Below are 18,050 nucleotides of genomic sequence, written 5' to 3' on the forward strand. Positions count from 1 at the left end.
GTCATGCTGGTGTTTTCCACATTATAATGGAACTATTACGTAGTTGGTATTGCTTACCATTTTAATTTTAAATGAACTATTTCATTATGTAATGTGTCAAAAATAAGTAATTTAATTTAATTTGAAAAGATGATCTGATTTGTTCATATTCAAGGACAGCCAAACAAACACATTCTTAGTTCTGATGCTGTCTAATGCACATTACTGATTTGTAAACATATATCTGGAATTTATTTTAAGTGATGACTAATTCCAAGCTTATTTCCATAGTGAACACAATGTATTTTGAGATGGATTTTTTAAGTGGGACCCAGAATGGCTCCTCATTTGCTTAAAAAATTCAAACCCAGATCTACTTTGCATAATTTTACAGAGACAACAGTTCAGTCTAAAGGAACAAATGCTCTTCTTCTCCACGTACACACACATGAATGATGACTACATGTTTGTGTGCATAATTTGCAAACAGCCTTTCCCCTGAAGGTATAGGAAACACACTGTTATTTTACTGCACTTCTTTTGTTGAAGAGGAAGTGGTGTCATTGAATGGAATTGCCTCATCAGACACTCTACAAAAGTGCCAAGTTTTAGCAATCAATAGGGAAATAGCAGATGTGAAGGTTAGTTGGCATCAAAGAGTATGAGTGGGAAACTTTCCTATGGGAAAGAAAGTGCTTCATTCCTCTTTATCTGTACCCAGAATATTGGTTCTATCAAGCTTTCAGAAAATTAGAGTATGATGGCTTTCACTACTCCAGCTCTGAAAGTGTCACTTTAAAAACAATTAAAAAGTTAGATAGCAATCCATCAGGGAAGTTGTACCAAGTGAACAGGATTTTGTTAGTGTTTAGACTTAAATGCTGCAATTTGTTCTCTTTCTGAACAAAGCTGTTCCAGTGCAATGGCTCTGGGTCAAGGACTGTCTCCCTAGGTAATCATTGTAGATAAGTATAAATGTTGCTTTCAGAGCTGTTCATGGGAAACAAATAACATGTTGTCATTTCTCTAGAGTATAAATATTTAAAAACTCTAGTTCAGAAACTTCCTTTTTTTTTTGGGACTGCCTTGGATATTCATATTTGTTTCTTTTTTCTGGATAGTATAAACAATATTGGTCCACACAGGAGCTACTGAGAAAAAGCTGAGTTTGAATACATCAATCAAGTTCATTCTCTTTAAAAAGATTGTCCAGCCAGGAATGGTAAAACTGGAGAGTCAGTGAATCATAGTATTTGTCAGTGTAAGAGCTTCAAGTTTCTGATAGCAGTTGAATGCTTTTCTGAGGAGTTGTAAAAAGGAGCAGGTTTTAGGGAGGGTAGAGTACTTGCAGGGAAATACTCAGTGATGGATGGTTTCGCTCATTCACTTTGCAAACTTGTAAGACAGTTTGTTTTGGAGAAGGTGAATTAGAGATTTTGTGGGTTTGAGACTGATTATGCAGGGTTTTTTTTCTTTAAAAAAAGAGCTCGATTTTTAATCATGTATCTTTCTCTAAGAATATATCTAGTTAGAGGGATGGATACATATTTCTTATAAAAAATTGAAGCAAATTTCTCTCCGCATTGATCTTTAAATCAAAATACTGCTTAATGGAAATCATGCCTCTAATCTGGTTGATTAATATTTAGAGAAAATATATTTATTGGCAGTATAAAGAAGGAGTCAGCAATAATTATCTAAAAGCAACTTTCTCACTGAAATCCAAGATTGAAAATTAATTGTCCCTTGTCCCTGGTCTCATAAACAAATAAATGCAGTATGACACACACTGGATATAGATACCATTGTCCAAAGCTCTTTCCTATAATTTTTTTCTTAAATTACTATGCACAGAAATCCACTTTGCCAGAATTTCATGTACTTTGCCAGAATTTCATGTACTTTCTGTTGACCAATTTGCCAAATTGGTCAACAGAAAGTACATGAAAATTTGCTGCAGGATGTTCACAGCTTACTGATGCAGAAATGTAGAGAATAAACAGAGCATGCTGTTACCAATGACATCAAAAGCATGACATTAACAAGTTTGAGGCGCTATTAAATTTACTATGTTTTAATGAAGCAAGGAACTAACTGTGCCTGGGATTTGAAAGATCTTCAAGAATATATAGATTTTAAAAAATGCTTATTTATACTAAGGAGGCATAGAATATTACTAGAATATCTGCTAATATTCTTCCCCTACCTTTGCATCAACTACTTAATCATACCACTCCTTTCAGATTGATAAGATTCATCTTTGGTTTCTGGTTGTCTTCATGGTCTTTTTGTTTCCAGGTCAATTTGTTCTGTTGGGTCAATCTGAAAAATTATTCCTTACATTGGAGCTAATGCTTTTGAGCAATTGTTCTTTAAATTCTACCTATACAGAAAATTATTTTAGTTCTAGTGCACAATCAGAAAAAAAAATCATACAACTATGCACTTTCTCATGAAAATGCTATATTTTTCTCTCTTGTTTTTACAAGACAGTTATGCCATGCTAATTCCTATGTTAACTTCAGAGACATGCCACTCTATTACAAGCTAATTATTGTATGAGTGATAATGGCTCATGTTGTGGGTTGGTTTTTTGGTGGTTTTTATTTATCTGTTGGTTTGTTTTGGTTTTACTGTCTTACTTTTGTTTGTCTACAATATCCTAGGCACTATATTATTGTAGATGTACATTAAAGCCCTGGAGTGAATTCAAATAGTTAAAATCTGAGTGAAATTAGCAATGTAGTGCCATTCATAAAAGGCACAAATCCATGAATGGATTTGTGCCAGTGATTTAATTTTCATGTAGTGACAAGAATTTCCCTTTCCAGCAGAATCTCGTGCGTTAGTGTGATGGTCTGGTTACCACTCTGCAATAAACAAAGTGATTCAGCTTTCACATGTCCAAACATCTCCCAGTCATGGAAAGCTTTTCCCCTGCATTGGCCATCTGGAATCTCAACAGCTTGCTTGCCTCCAGATCTCCTGGTACTTCCTCAGCCCTCAGCATTGTATTAATGCAGTGAAGTTTATACAATAAATACTTTGTATACTCAAAGTACAGAGCTGTTTTATTACAGAGACAATTGAACAGAAAAAAATCTGCTTCATTTAAAGCAAAAAAACAAACCAAAACAAGAGGTAAAAGAATCAGCAAGAACCCACCTAAAACCCCCATCAACTCCCAAACCAGGAAAAAACAAAAAATCAAAAAAATAACATTAAGTAAACTAAGATTAACACTTAACTGTTGTGTGGCACCCTGAACCTGTAACCATTTATCCAGTAACTTAAACCAAACTATGACCAGAAAATCTGATATTTGGATCTTAGTTTTGAAGCTCATAATGCAAGATCTGTCTACAAAAGAAATTTACAGAGAGTTATGCTCACCATAAATTTAACATAATCTGGGTATGGGTGGGTTTAGAATTTTTCTCCGATAATTGTACATAAAAAATTATTACTTTCCTTAAATATTTATAATTTAATATTTTATCTTTTTTTTTTTTTTAACTACATGGATATAGCTGATTATACAAGTTTGTAAAATATAAGCCTATCACTTCTAAATCACAGCTGGTGATTTAAAAGACAACAGGCCTTCAGTGTTGATTCCTCCCCAACAGCAGGACTCCTCTGTCATTGGACATTATTGTGAAGATGTAACATCTATTTTATATCTTTCTGTCTGCCTAACATTGATATTTATCACAGACAGCAGAGAAATAAGTGCTTATTATGTGTCCTGAGATCAGAACACTAAAACCCCTTTTAAAGTTCAGAAAGGATGAACAAATCTCTGTGATTATTTGGTTGCAGGTCTGAGGTTTAGAAGTGGGGTTTTTTTTCCTCAGGAACATTTTTTAAATTAAGTTCTCTGAAAATACATGCAATGGTTTTCCTCATTGTATCTCTAATCTCTGTGATGCCTTTGTAATGTCACTTCTGTACTATTATGACATTGTTAAATACAGCTAGATCTAGCCCTAAGTCCTCTGCCATTGGTCTTATGGTCCTTTTAAGTTATTTTATTATGATTTAAAGCCCTGGTTGTGAGCCATTATTTGGATTAATTTTATGACATGATTTTCCCAAGACATTGATGCTTAACTTGGCATGCACTCTGGCTGCCCAACTCTCTCGTAGTCTAATCTGCTGCTTCCTTTCCTTCCACACAACGGAATGCCAGGTTGTTCTCCTTTAGATCCTGATAAATAACTCACAGCTAGTGATATTCCACAGCATGCCATGCTTTAGCTCTCAGGTGACTTCATTTCAGTCCATCTGTTGACAATATCTAAAATTCAAACAAAAAGAAAACATTAAATTGAGGTGAAAAATAAAATAAATTTATTCTTAATCTCACCCTTTTCAGTGGAGAGCATGGAGAAGGGTGTGAGAGGATCCTACAAAAAATCTTTTCAGGTCCAACAACATATTGTCCCACAGGATTTTCCAGAAGGTCAGGTAAAAGTGGAAGGTGCTAGTCTTTCCTCACTTCTGTCTTCATTTTCTGAGCCCATCAAAAGTCTGGAGGAGAATGGACAGGAAAGTACTTGGGCAGGTTTCCTAATGTTATCATCCTGTTCCAGTCATACCAGCTAATGAAAGTATCTTGTCCTTGCAATTAAAAGGTCTCTCAAAAATTTTACACATGCAGAAAAGAAGTTTCTAACAGGAAAAAAAAAAACATTGTAAAAATTTCATCAGCTTAGTAGGTATTGCTATCAAATTTCTCCAAATTAATTTACCTAAATCCACTTATCTCTGGCTTAAACCAGGTAATTCACTTGCCCTAGCTTCAGAGCATAACCTGACTGAGTTTTTGATTTCACTTCTATAGGTGATATAAGATTGGCACAGCTAGAGAATTGTGCTGTGGAGATATCCTCTTTTTCCTTTTCTGTTAACTAAGAAGTGAACCACTATGAATAATTTAGCTTCTAACAGATGAATGACTTTTGAAGGTCTAAAGAAAGCACTAAAATTTTCTCTCTAACTGTATTTTTATTTAATTTTCAGTGTTATTTTCATTCAGGAATTTTGTAGTCCCTTTGTTTTAAGTTTTGAAATTTTATAAACAATCTTTTGCCCCTTTGGGTTATATCCAAGTTGGATAGCTCACCCATTTACTTTAAGAAATTGGTTATTCTGATTATTTCTTTTCCTCCCTTCTAGTTGACTAAAACTGTATCTTTAGTTTTGATGGGCAAAAACTCCTTTTAAATCATTAAAGAAATGCTATGCCATACTAATCTCTGTTTTTAAATATACTGTCCAAGTACTAGTCATAGCCATATGTTTTTCTTATAATAGAAAGTGGTGAAGGAAGCAATTACGAATTTAATGTGTCCTTATTTTAAAATAAACTGCAATGTTGATATATTGATTAAAAAGTATTATTATTACATTAAATTTTTGTTGTACTCCTCCCAAGTTTACCTATCTAAATTACTCAAATAAAATTGTTCATCCATCATTTCTTCTCCTAAGACGCCATCTGTTCCACAGATACCTTAGGTAACTAATTGCTGCTTTAGTCAAAGCACAACATTTAAATCCTCAATGACCACCTGTCCCTGCTGTCAGCAATTTCATTAGTTTCCTAAGAAAGTTTTTTTCTGATGTGATTCAGAACTGACTAAGTCCGGCTGTTCTGAGCCAGACACTGAGTCAGTGTCTCCTTCTGAGTCTCACTGGGGACCTAACAGTCCTGGAGGGACTGGTCTGGAAATAGGATGACTGGATCTTCCTCGATTCCAACAGTGACAGCAGTGTTACTCTAACTTGGTTTTAGCTGGTGATTCAGTTTCTATAAAATACATTAGAAAGAATAAATGTTTTTTTTTAATGCTAAGACATTTGAAGGGGGCAACTCTTTGCGTACGTACCGTTTAAGATGTGCCAGTTTTGCGAATCATTATGAACAGAAGAGGAAATGGATAAATAGATTAACGTTCTAAGATAAGGGAAGGAAAAGAAGGCATTTAAGAAATCTGAAAATTCAGCGTGTTCATCCCTGGAATGCTCCTGAGTCTCATACCAAACAACCCTTTGCTACTTAGGTTACTCAGAGGAACTGTAAGTTTTCTGTCTTTTTGCCAAAATTATATATACAGGATGGAAGAAATATTCTGTATAACTTATATTTCCATCTTACTTGTGCTGTTTAAAGTGTAAATTTTGTTTCTAGATAGTATATTTTAATTTAATTTGTTTCTGTTTATTAATTTCAATATACATATGTCCTTTCCTTCTGGGTATGATCTCAATGATACAAAGGTTCAGAAAACTGAGGCCATTCTACTTAGAACACAGAGCATGAATGTTGCTGCTTTTTCAAAAATAAAGCAGAAAGAAAAATGTGGAAAATAAAAGAAGAAAAAATTGCTGCTTCATAGCAAGATATGGATTTCAGACAAACTAGGATAGCTTTAATTTGTACTGTGCCTATTTGAATAAGGTATTTAACGTAGTAATTACTTGAGTATTCATGTTCAATAATTGCTATACCACATCTGCAAAGAATCTCATTTTCTTGCCTTAATATCTGCAAAATATAGTATATTTTCTGATTATAGTTTTTAATCTTCAATTTAGTAAAAGTAAACATTAAAACCAAAAAACAAAAGTAAAAATAAAGGCAATTAAAAATGTATATATTAAAATACAAAACAATAATTTTGCTTATTGCTGTGACTTATTAAATTTTGCATATTACTGTGATAATGCCGAAGTTCTCACATCACTATGCAGCATAAGTACCCAGTTAGTCAAGGCAAAAAAAATTAGGAAGCCTGCCAGCTGGAACTGATTATTGCTTCCATCAATTGTATTCCTAAAAATGAAGTAAAGTGAGGGAAAATACTGGACTGGTAGAAACTAATCTGACCTCTGGCAGAGAGATTGCTTAATGTTTTCTATGTTCTCAGGGAATATTTTACCTGATTAATTAAATCAATTAGTAACTGAGCTTAAGATCTAAAGGAAGCTTATTCGGAGTTGTTAAAATTTAGTCTTACAATGTAGCTAAAATAGTTTTGCTTAACTCTTCAAACAAGAAGAAATAAACCTAGCCAAGCAAATGCCATCTCCATGGTGAGTGGCTCGTGAACACATTTAATGTTAGTAACGAAACAGTGCTTCTTTCTTAAGGTTTCTTTGGAATTTTTTTTTTGTCTTTTTACAATACAGCAGATACATAGCACACATAGCACTTCCATTCTTGTTTACACATTTCTCAACTTGTCATTTATACTTCAGAGATGAGGAATTACTTTTACACCCCAAAGCTTGATCTTGCACTTCTTACATGTGACATTAGAGGACATCAACAGTCCTTATGACTGAACCTCACTTGTTATCTCTCCCTTGATGTTCCGATTGTTTAGATATCCAGGCTGCTAAAGGATGGTGTTGATGAGTAGAGTGTGTTTTCTGAGAACTGGGTTGTTATTTGGCTGTCCCTTATGTTTGCAGTGTTTCTTATTGCTATTCATTATCTTTCTCATGAATATGATCCCAGAAAAATGAGCTCCCTAATCCCCATGGTATTTAATGACAAAATGGAAATGCCAAAAAAAAATTGTAGCAATAACTTATTATAAAATATGGTAAAAATCATTAGAATTTAGGTCTGTACTGCTTTCTATTTACTGCTAATTACTGTCAAGCAACAGTCTGTCCTTCATGAATCTTAAATTTCTCTTTTATAGCTATTTTTTGTAACATGGTAGTGTCTGTCCATAAAGAGTATTTTGAAAATAAGTTCAATCATGACAAACTGTCAGATAAGATTATATATATACACATATTTAATATATATATGCAATATATATATACTCAGAATATACAAAGACGTATATATATGTTGTATATATATGTATTGTGTGTGTGTATATATATGCATTGTATATATATACATGTATATACACGTTATATATATATACAAATGATGAAGAAGAATGGTATAATTACAATATAATTATAAGGGGAATATTTTAAGGGAAAATAGATTTTCATTCCCCAGATCTTAATACAGAGGAACATACAAGGTTTGGTGCAGTCTGTTTCTGTCTCCCGCTTGAACTGATCATTGTGACATATGGAAGATTATGCCCAGTTAGTTGTCTTTTCAGATAAATGCACAGTTTGATGTCTGTGCATTCTCTGAGATGTCTCTGAATTCTGTATCCCAGCAGACATAATTACCTTGTTTGGATCACTTTCTTTGTGCACAATAAAGTAATCAAGTGAGGGAGCCTTTTGCCTCTCAGTGGAAAGCAGACACATTAGCAAGTATTTGCAGGGGTCACAGGTAAACTCCAGAGTGGAACTGTATGTGACAGAAAATACAGCCAAATGACAAGGATGAACATGATCAGTTAGAAGTTAATCTACTGTAAAAAAATATTTTAAAAAGTATTTTACATTTAAAAATAAAGAAGAAATCTCCCAAATAGTACTTTTTAATCCTCTCAGATGAATTTCTACCTACAATATTATAAACTTCTGAGACCTTAGAACTCACCTGGTACCCCTGTGATTTTGAGGAAAATGCAATTTTCAGTAACTGATGAGTCACCATATATATCAATTGAACTACTTTGTAAGGGAATTAATATATATGAGATAGTTATGTTGAAGCATTTTTAAAAAATGCTTTATAAAAATCAACGACTTCCAAAGAGCAGGGGGGGTACTGGTTTTAATTTATGTATGAGTTGTTCTTAGATTGTTGTTTATGACAGAGATTAGTTCTGTGGACTCACAAAGCAGTTGCACAAAGGAGCAGTGGCTTTCTGTCCCTGAGGTTGATCCTATTTCAAACATGGTCTAAATCATGACAGCTGCTTGGTTATGGCTCCCAACAGCACTTTGCTAGCAAGGAATTTCCTGAGCACCCCAGTACCCCAGCCATGCCGAGTGACCATATGGAAGTTTAGAATTTGGCTTGTGCTCACTATCACCATCATGGTATGCCACTTGTGAATTTTGTTCCAACACTGTAAATCCACATTAATTATTCCATGGGGTTTTAACAGATTATAATTTTTTTTTTCTATTTATGATTATCTCTCTACTTAGGAGAATAAGATTGATTCTAGTTTAGGGTTATTTCTAGCTAAATGAAGTCTATGGGATTCTATATTTTCTCTTTAAACATGGTTCCTAAAACATATATATCTTGTAACTTTGTCTAGAAAGGCATGATCTGAGCTGAAATAATATAAATAGTAATATAAATCTAAGAATATACTCTATGCTTTGGTACTTGTGAGACTAGAACAAGAAAAAATACCTCTATAAGGACACCTCTAATTTAAACAAATCATAGCAAGTGGTTAAAATATAATAATCCAAGCATGGCTACCATTGAACCACTCAGCTCAGCATGTTGTTTATGACAGCAGTCAGTCCAGGGTGAAATATGAGAAAGTGAAATGCATGTAGTGATTCTTGTCTGAACTGGCAGTGATTTGTAGCTCATATCCTTCTTGAGTTAAAAGTAGCCACATTTATGTTTAGTAACCACATTGCCAAAATAAAAGGCAGATGTGAAGATTGCTGCTTTACAGTGACATTACTTGCCTTCCAAACTGTCTTGCAAACCACCCGAGTCCACTTTTATTTTTTTGTAGTAGAAATGCTTGTCAATGTAGTCATGATTTTTCAAGATGTTTCAGGAATAGTAGAAATAGGTCTATAAAGCACTTAATACACTTGCAGGTCTCTGTTTTCAAATGCAAAAGCCAAGAATATTTGATAGTGGAATAAAAGCTGGGAGGCTAGTTGGCAGTGAAGGTAAGATCTGGAAGAATTTTGAAGGGTCAGACAGATTGTTCCTCCAGAGAAGCCTTGGCGAAGGGAATGGGATCACTCCTGACATGAAAGGGAGCTGGATGGCTTGTCAGATAAGGTCAAGCTTTGGACATTGCTCACCTGCTGCCTTCATTCTACAAATGGTGCATAGAATCTATCCTAGCCATCATTCTGCAGCCAGCCCTGTCTGTGGCCTTGTAAAGGACTCCAGGGATGCAGCTGTGTCTCATCACTTCTGTTGGCTTCCTCAAAATGTTCAATAGATCCAGTCAAATGCATACTAACAAGCTAATTTAATGATTTAGAGGTTAGACCTGTATTTTCCCCCATCTCTTTCTTGGAGGGTTTTGGTTCTAAGCAAAGGGATTTGCTCATCTGTCCTGTTATATAAGTATGGTGTTAAAAAATATGTCGAGTAAAAAAACCAATGTGCATTGCAGCAAAAGTACCTATAATGTGTGAAGCTTAGAAGTGAAAAGCACCACCACATACTGTATATTTAACTGCATCTTTATATTTTATCCTGTAATCACAGCCTACTGACAGTTAGAATTTGTGTAAACTGTTTACTATATACTTCATGAAGGATTCTTTTATGAAGTTTTTTGTGGATTTCACTTAAAAAATATGACTGTATATAGATTCTTGAAAACATCCTGTAACTTTTATACATATAAGCTGCCAGGTGCTGGTCTTTAGACTTTTACGTTATGGTGAGAGGGCATAAGAGGTCTCTGTTCCCTCGGCTTTGGTGCACGATTCCTGCCTTCTGAGAAGTGAGAGGGGAACAGTGGGTGGCAGTGATACCATAGGGACCAGTCATTGTTATCTGCTCCCCAGCGTAGCTCTTTACTAACAGGATATGAAAAGGGTGCTCAGGTTTTCTTCTGAGAGACCCATACCTGTGAATGAACAGTACATAATTGGTCCTTCATCAGCATTTATTTGTTTTTGCTACGTGGGTGGGCTCTGCTAATGATGTGAAAACTGTACTATCCATTACAGCAGCTTACCCTATTTTATCACCTCCTTTTTAGACCTATCAAACTTTCACACCTGAGTTCCAAGATCAAAACTCCTGAGTTCAGTCTCTATTTATCAAGGGATGCTATTACAAGTCAGGCCTCTTAATGTGTCCTTGTTCTTCAGTTTCTGTATAGAAAAAAGGAAGCTATATTTACATACTTCAGTGGCTGATGTTAGGAATGGTTTATATTTGATTAACACTTGAAAAATGAAAGGTTTAATTCTGCATTGTTTTCTTCCTTTGTCTGAGAACCCTTCTCATCCAGGACTATGAGAGGGCTGTTTTTTGCATTGTCTTCTCCAACCTCCTTTCCCCACATGTTTTCTTCTAAACAAAGGGTCAGTATCTTCATAATTAATCTGTGAAGTCCTGCAAGGAATCAATGTCTTAGACCCAAGAGAGAGAAGCTGAAATATTACTCTTTTTTCCTATATATGCAGGAGGAGAAAAGGCTGAAGGATGTAAGGAAGTTTTCACTGGAGAATTCTAAGCCAGGAATTATCTCCAGTTCTTACAGACACAAGGAAATAAAAAATACATGTCTGATCTTTGGGCTGAGAGTGTAGTACTGTCTGCATTGTCATACATTGGAGCCATTTCTTTTCAGAGATATTAGCAACAAAATATGTCATTTTCCCCCGAAAAATCCATAAACTGGGGAGAGTTTACAAATTTTTCTCCATATTTGTGTGGGTCTTTAATATACTTGTCAGTAAAATTAAAACGCAAACCAATGAGGTGAAATAATAACATTTGCAAAATCAAGGACCATAGTCATGCTAAGTTGTTTCACATTTAATTTGTACCATTGGAGGCAACAGTTCACAATGCCTTAATTTTCTGCATTATTTTAATAGAAATCACATAACACCAAATTACAGGAAAGAGGGAAAAAACCGCATAAACATATATAGAAATATATTATTTCAGACTACTGTAAAATCAGATTAGGCAGTGAAAATGGAATCTTCCCACAGTAGTAGAAACTCATCTTAACAAATCCTAGAAATGTTATCAGAGAAACATCACAGTGGTGATATCATAGCTCCTCTTTTCACTTAGGTCTCTGCAAAATTTTTTTATTCTTCAGTATTGTATAAAGTCATTCTTATTAAAATAAAATAGCTCCTCACAATAGGCTGACTGTAAGGATTACTCTAGAAATTAAAAATAAAGCAAGAATACATTACAGAGAAAAAATGAAAACTCAGGTTAAATTATCATCAGAAATTCATCTGATGAATTCTAGCATCATAATTCTAGCAGAGATGAAAAGGTTGTTTTAAGGTGGGACTTGAGAGCATTTACTGCTGATTTCCTGGAATTTACCTGACTCCTAGTAATAGGAGTAATAGTTTATGATATTTGTCTCCAGTCAAGATTTTCCTTCCAGCTTCACTGGGAAAAAAAATCACCAGACACAATATAAAAAAATCGTGATGATCGTTATAAATTTAATAAATTGAAACAGCAAGTCTAACAATGAATGAGAGCGTGAAAACCCCATCATATGTTTAACTTAAAATGATTCTATCAAATAAGAAGGTATTTGGAGAAAAGGGAGTCTTCAGTAATAATATTTTAATTTTTAAATTTTGAACAATATTTTTAATCCAATTTATATACAAAAGTGCAGATTGAGAAGCTGTACAGATCTGCTAAATTTTCATTCATCAACTGTTGGGTATCCTCATAGAATCATTTAATTCCGACTGGCAGCTGTTAGGTGTTCACCTCATCTTGTTTCTTCCCTTAGAAAATTGCTCACTTTCAGCTTGTTATCTCTCCATACTCTCTGTATCTTTGACTACTGAGGCAGTCTGGCAGTGTCTGACAGAAGGAAGCTGGAAAATTGGTAGCCTGCAGAGAATGTCTTCACTCAATCTTTCTTGCTCTCTTGGTGCTCCTGCCACTAGAGCTCCTATTCGGAGCAGGGACGAAGTGTTGATCACAAAGTGTTTGACCTCTCATTAGCTACTGATAGCTCATTAGATAAAGTCTCTCTCTCCCTAAATGAATTGTGAACATTTGCTTTGTTTTCAACACATGAACTTTGTTTTCCCATTGTTGTGGGGCTCATTTATTTTGATTAGGCACCTTATCTGTTCTTGGCCTGCATGGCAGACAAACTACAACAGCTTTTAGAGGCTTTTTGACAGCTCCCTGTGTTTAGGATTGCAAGTGTATTTCTTATACTTCTCTACTTCTCTCTCTTTTCCTGTCCTTGCCATCCTTCTCAGCTCCCAGTCAGCTTCTGACAAACACTGTGTGAGGGTAATAGAAGGGTTATTGTTTGACAGCTGTAAGGAGAAGCAAGCAGGAAAATCCTCAGGATGCCATGCACAATGGTCCTGATTTCACCTCGCAAGATCTGATGCAACAGTCAGGACTATGTGTGTCATAGTGATCTTTAGAGAGGAGCTAGTATTAAAATGCAACAGAAGTTAAGATTTTAAGGAGGTTACTTGGTTTAAAGTCTTTGTTTGTCACAGAATGAAAATTGTGGATGATTAAGTCCTCAGAGGTTGAAATTCTATTAAATCTGTTTTTTCTAAAAGAGAGACGATGATTATTTCATAGACTGTAAGTGTTCACAGGTTGCACAATGATAAACAAATATCATATCAAAGATTTGTCAATTTGTTTTCCAAGATTCAAGCCATGCAATAACAGAAAACTTGCAGTGTCAAACCCCCTTGCTTAAATGACTGTCTAAAATCCATTTATTTTCACTGCATTAAGTTCATGGTAAAAGCAATGAAAGCTGAAATCTGATTAAACTGCCATATTTCATCTTTATTTCCTGTATAAATCTTGGAGACTTAGTAAGATGGGAGAAAAGTCAATAACAATAAAAAAATGCATACATTATGCTCTTGATTTATGTCCCTCTGGCTTTTTGGATGTTTGTAATTAATCTTCTGCTGGAAATCATATTTTCCTTGATATGTTACTTTTTGCTAGTGTAGAAAGTTACAGTAGGAACAAGATAATGCAACTAATTTCTCTGGGCTTATGAAAGAGTACACAAAAATATAATGGAAATATGATGTTAATTGAAAAGATCAAGTGTTTTGAAAATGATCATATATGAATTGGGCTACTTCTATTCTTCCTGAAGATTACTAGAGCAAGATTTCTAGGACTTTTTAATCATAGGTTGTCCATGACAGCTTCCAAACAGCTTTCTGTCCCCTTTAAATATTAGGATAATCAGTTATTATGAAAAAAACAATATATGTTTAGTTTCTATGTTAGATTCTGTGTCCTGGAATGGAGTGCCTAAAATCTGCTTGATCTATTTGTTCTTCTCACTGCATGTTAACACCTGCTGATCTACTGGCTGGATTTAGCACAACACAACAGCTTTCTTCACAGAGACCCCTGTTACCTCAAATTCAGTAGGCAGAAGTCCAAAATTATATAAATAATCCTGTATGTTATATGTGTCTAAAATATTCTTCTAAACATACTAGGAAGAGCAGTGAATTTTAGTGCAATATCTACCTATAAAAATACCTAAATATCTGAATCCTCCTGTATGTATTATGTACTCCAGCACTAAACACCTGATGCTCCTGTACTTTCTGCAAACTCTTACTCTGTGCTCATGTCTTCTTCAAGTGACAGAAGCGATGCCCTACTATGCTTGAAAACTTTGAACATAAAAAAGAGACGTAAGAAATTCTCATGGAAGTATGCTGTTTATAATAGTCAAGAAGTTGATTATTTACTTTTGCCTTTTGATTTCCTTCTGCGCATTGTCTTTGCCCCTACAGCAGCAGGGAGTTCCCCTCCTCCATGTTTATTCTGAACAAGTATACCTGAAAGTTTAAAATGTATCTAAACAATAATATCAAAGCAAAATATCTTTTACCCATAACAAACAGAAAGCCATTAAACTTATTTAATAGACTTCTGTTAAAGAATACTCTTTAACAAAAATTTGAAATACTCATAGGTATTGTCAGTAAAGAGATAAGTTTTGTATTTTTGAGGTGAGAAAAGTGTCTTGGCTTGCTTGAGTAATTTTATTATACACGTAATTTTTTTTTTTATTTTTATGAAATAAAGATGAACTTCCAGAAAAATTTGCAAAGTAATACTACACCATTTATTCTGAATGAATTTTCATTTCTCCATAGATCCATGCCCAAATTATCATCTATAACCATTTACCAGCCTTCACCATGGCACGACCTCATAACCTAGCAGGAGTTCAGGATTTCAGGCAGCCAGATTCCAGCAGTTTGAAGTACTTTGATGCAACAGTCAGTTTTACACCATGCCTCTTTAAAAGGATGAATTTGGTTTTATGGAATAAGGTTTATCCTATTGTTCGGAACAAATATCTTGGGATGATGCAACGTCTATATTTGGCCTAAGGTGGCCGATATATTCTGGTCTGGTTTTTTCAGAACAAAAAAAAGAGAATCAATCCTATTCCTTAAGTGTTAGATCTAGGCAAACCCACAGGTTTCACTTGCTTTTCTTTACAACCTGCATTTTCTAGTTATTTGTATTTCATAGAACTCACCTATGAGCTGGTTCATATCATTGTTTGCAACAGCATTTAGTGTTAAAATCAGAAGTGACTGAAAGGAGATCTCGATTTTAGAATTTATTTCTTCTCCTTTTCCTTTCCTTCTATTCTTTCCTCTGTGTTCTCCTAAATTCATCAGAAAAATGTAAAGAACTGTCACTCTTGAAAACGCAAATCTTTAAATGATAGCAAACACCAATTTTTCAAGTTGCTTTCAGTTTCATCAACATGCCTGCACACATTAAGCTCATGTGGTCAGCAACACATGCACAAAATCCCCCTTAATAACTTTTACTCTTTTGAATCATCTTTGCATCTTATCACTTTGGAAGTTTGTCAAATCTATTTTGGCACAAAGGTACTTGTATTTACATGACAATCTAGCTGTTGTTCTTTGTCTTTTTTTTACTATCTTTGGGAAAAAATTATTTTACAGTAACATCAAAAGTACTGGGGTTGAAATAGTTACTGGCCCATAACCAGCAAGCTTTATTTCAGTCAAATCATAAGGAAAAAACTACTGCGGTCTTTAGAAAGACATATTTTAAATAAAGATAAGTAAAGCAAAAATATAAAAGTAAAAATAATCACAATCGAAGAGAATATTATGCAATAAATTCATAGCCCAGATTAAAAAAACATTCTTGATTAAACTTATATCAACTATATGATAAATTTGATCTCTTGCATTTTTAGCAATATCAGATAACCTAAGCAGAGTGTATGTGTACATATATGCATATATACAGTCTATATAAATCAGATGTGCACAGACATGCACATCCAATTTGCTCATAAAGTTGTATAGTTTTATTCCAAATACTCCTCTTGTAGACAATTTTATATTCTTTGTCAATGCTTTTTGGGCCACTATGAACATACTACTGACACCATTCACATGGAGTAATTTTTTTAAATATTATTTTTTACTATGTTTTTTTTCACGAAACATACTTTCCATATTCTTTCATTCAACCTTCCACTCCTTTAATTATTTATTTTCCTTTGCATATTTGATTGTCTTCAGTATCATAGTTGAAACCCTGTTTGTACCCCTATTTATAGATTCCAGCCACAGAGGTAGTTACCTTGGAAACTGTTTAAAGTGCACCTTCTTGAATATTTGCTCTATCAAACCACAAAACTGCCTTTCCTCTTCCATCTGTTGCTCAAGCTTGGTATTGGTGAGCAGACTTGTCCAGCTTATTTCTAACTATAACTCCCTTTCTTAGTGACTCAAGGTCACACTGTGCAGTAGGTGTATTCTCATTTTTGGGTAGTCATTACATGTCTACTGTATATACTTTGCTGCTAACAGCTGCCATTAGCAACAAAGTTGTACAGCAATAACAGGTCTAATGGAAAAAATTCCTCAAAGACCAGAAATGGTTACTGCTTCCCTTTTCCATACACTCCCCTTTACTGCGATGTGGAAAAAAACAAAGTGAGAATGGTGAAGAAAATTATTTACTTAATACCAATTATTATTTTGAAAATGATAGAATAGTGTAGATTAAGTTATTTGATATTTCTCAGGGTCAGAATTCTCGTAATAGAGGTACAAGGTTGTAACTTCTTATCCTCATCTGGTCTTGAATGAAATAGCTCTATTGAAATTATTAGTCTCAAGATTAGTGTATTGGTTCTGTCTTGATATCTCTCTGGTTTTCTGTCATATTTGACCTGTCTCAAAAATCCTGACAAAAATAGAGAAGCTTATATTTTATACTGAGAGTGGTAGGCAACTGGAAAGACATTTATGAACACAGATAAACAAAGAGAATTACTTTTTTCTTTGTTAGAATAAGGCTCAAATTGAATATACAAATGAGAACTTCACCTGTGTAACCTTACTTTTATAACCAAATTAAATTTATAGCATTCTCTAAATATTTATGCATTATTTATGAGCAATGAAATAGGTTCTTAAGCTTCATCAAAAACATAGGAAATGTCCTCTTTATTTTAATACAAGTAAATTGGTCCTGAGTGCTTGCTGTTGTGGCGGATCATCATATTCCTTATTGGCTCTCACTTTCCACCACTTAGCTCATCATGTTAACTTAGGATAAAGGAAAAATTTTAATTCTCTTCCTTGAAGAACAAATTGTGCTATGTCAGTATTTCTTCCAGAATAGATTGCATCTTGATCTAGTCAGAACACCTATAGCTTTCTAGCCACAGGTCATGTATTTGAAAGGATAATGAGGAGTTTATTTCTAAAGACTTTTCAAAGGAGATAGTTTCAACCCTCCAAGACGACCTCTCTCTTGCAGATCATTGCAGATGTATAAGGAGATATCAATTCCAGCATAGTTTTGAGAAGTGGGCAGAAATAGAAATGGACAAAATGTGATTTGGCTAGTTTGATATAGCAGATAGCATATTTCTGAAAATCTTTGAATGTAAGTGTCAATATTTTAGAGATTCACTGGAATTAATATCCATCAAATTTTAAGAATTATATTGCATGGCTGCAATATCTTCTACTCAAAGTTTTTGTTATGCTCTTCAAGGTCCAAAATACCTAACTTTCCTTAAGTGTTTCATAAAATATAGAAAGCACTATAGAAGCTGTGACATGGAGATACTATTTGTTAAACCTAATTATCTAGTCCACTTAAATTCAGTGTTTCATCTACAATCTGTAAGAAATACATTATAAAAATAAAACCA

At 34.2% G+C, this 18,050-nt stretch overlaps 1 protein-coding gene across 3 annotated transcripts in view; it reads left to right on the top strand.

Annotated features, from left to right (window-relative positions):
- Positions 1 to 18,050, top strand: part of GRIK2 (glutamate ionotropic receptor kainate type subunit 2) — a 351,000-nt gene that overhangs the window by 281,344 nt on the left and 51,606 nt on the right. The window lies entirely within an intron of this gene.

Source organism: Ammospiza caudacuta, chromosome 3, assembly GCF_027887145.1.
Source record: "Ammospiza caudacuta isolate bAmmCau1 chromosome 3, bAmmCau1.pri, whole genome shotgun sequence".
NCBI lineage: Eukaryota > Metazoa > Chordata > Aves > Passeriformes > Passerellidae > Ammospiza > Ammospiza caudacuta.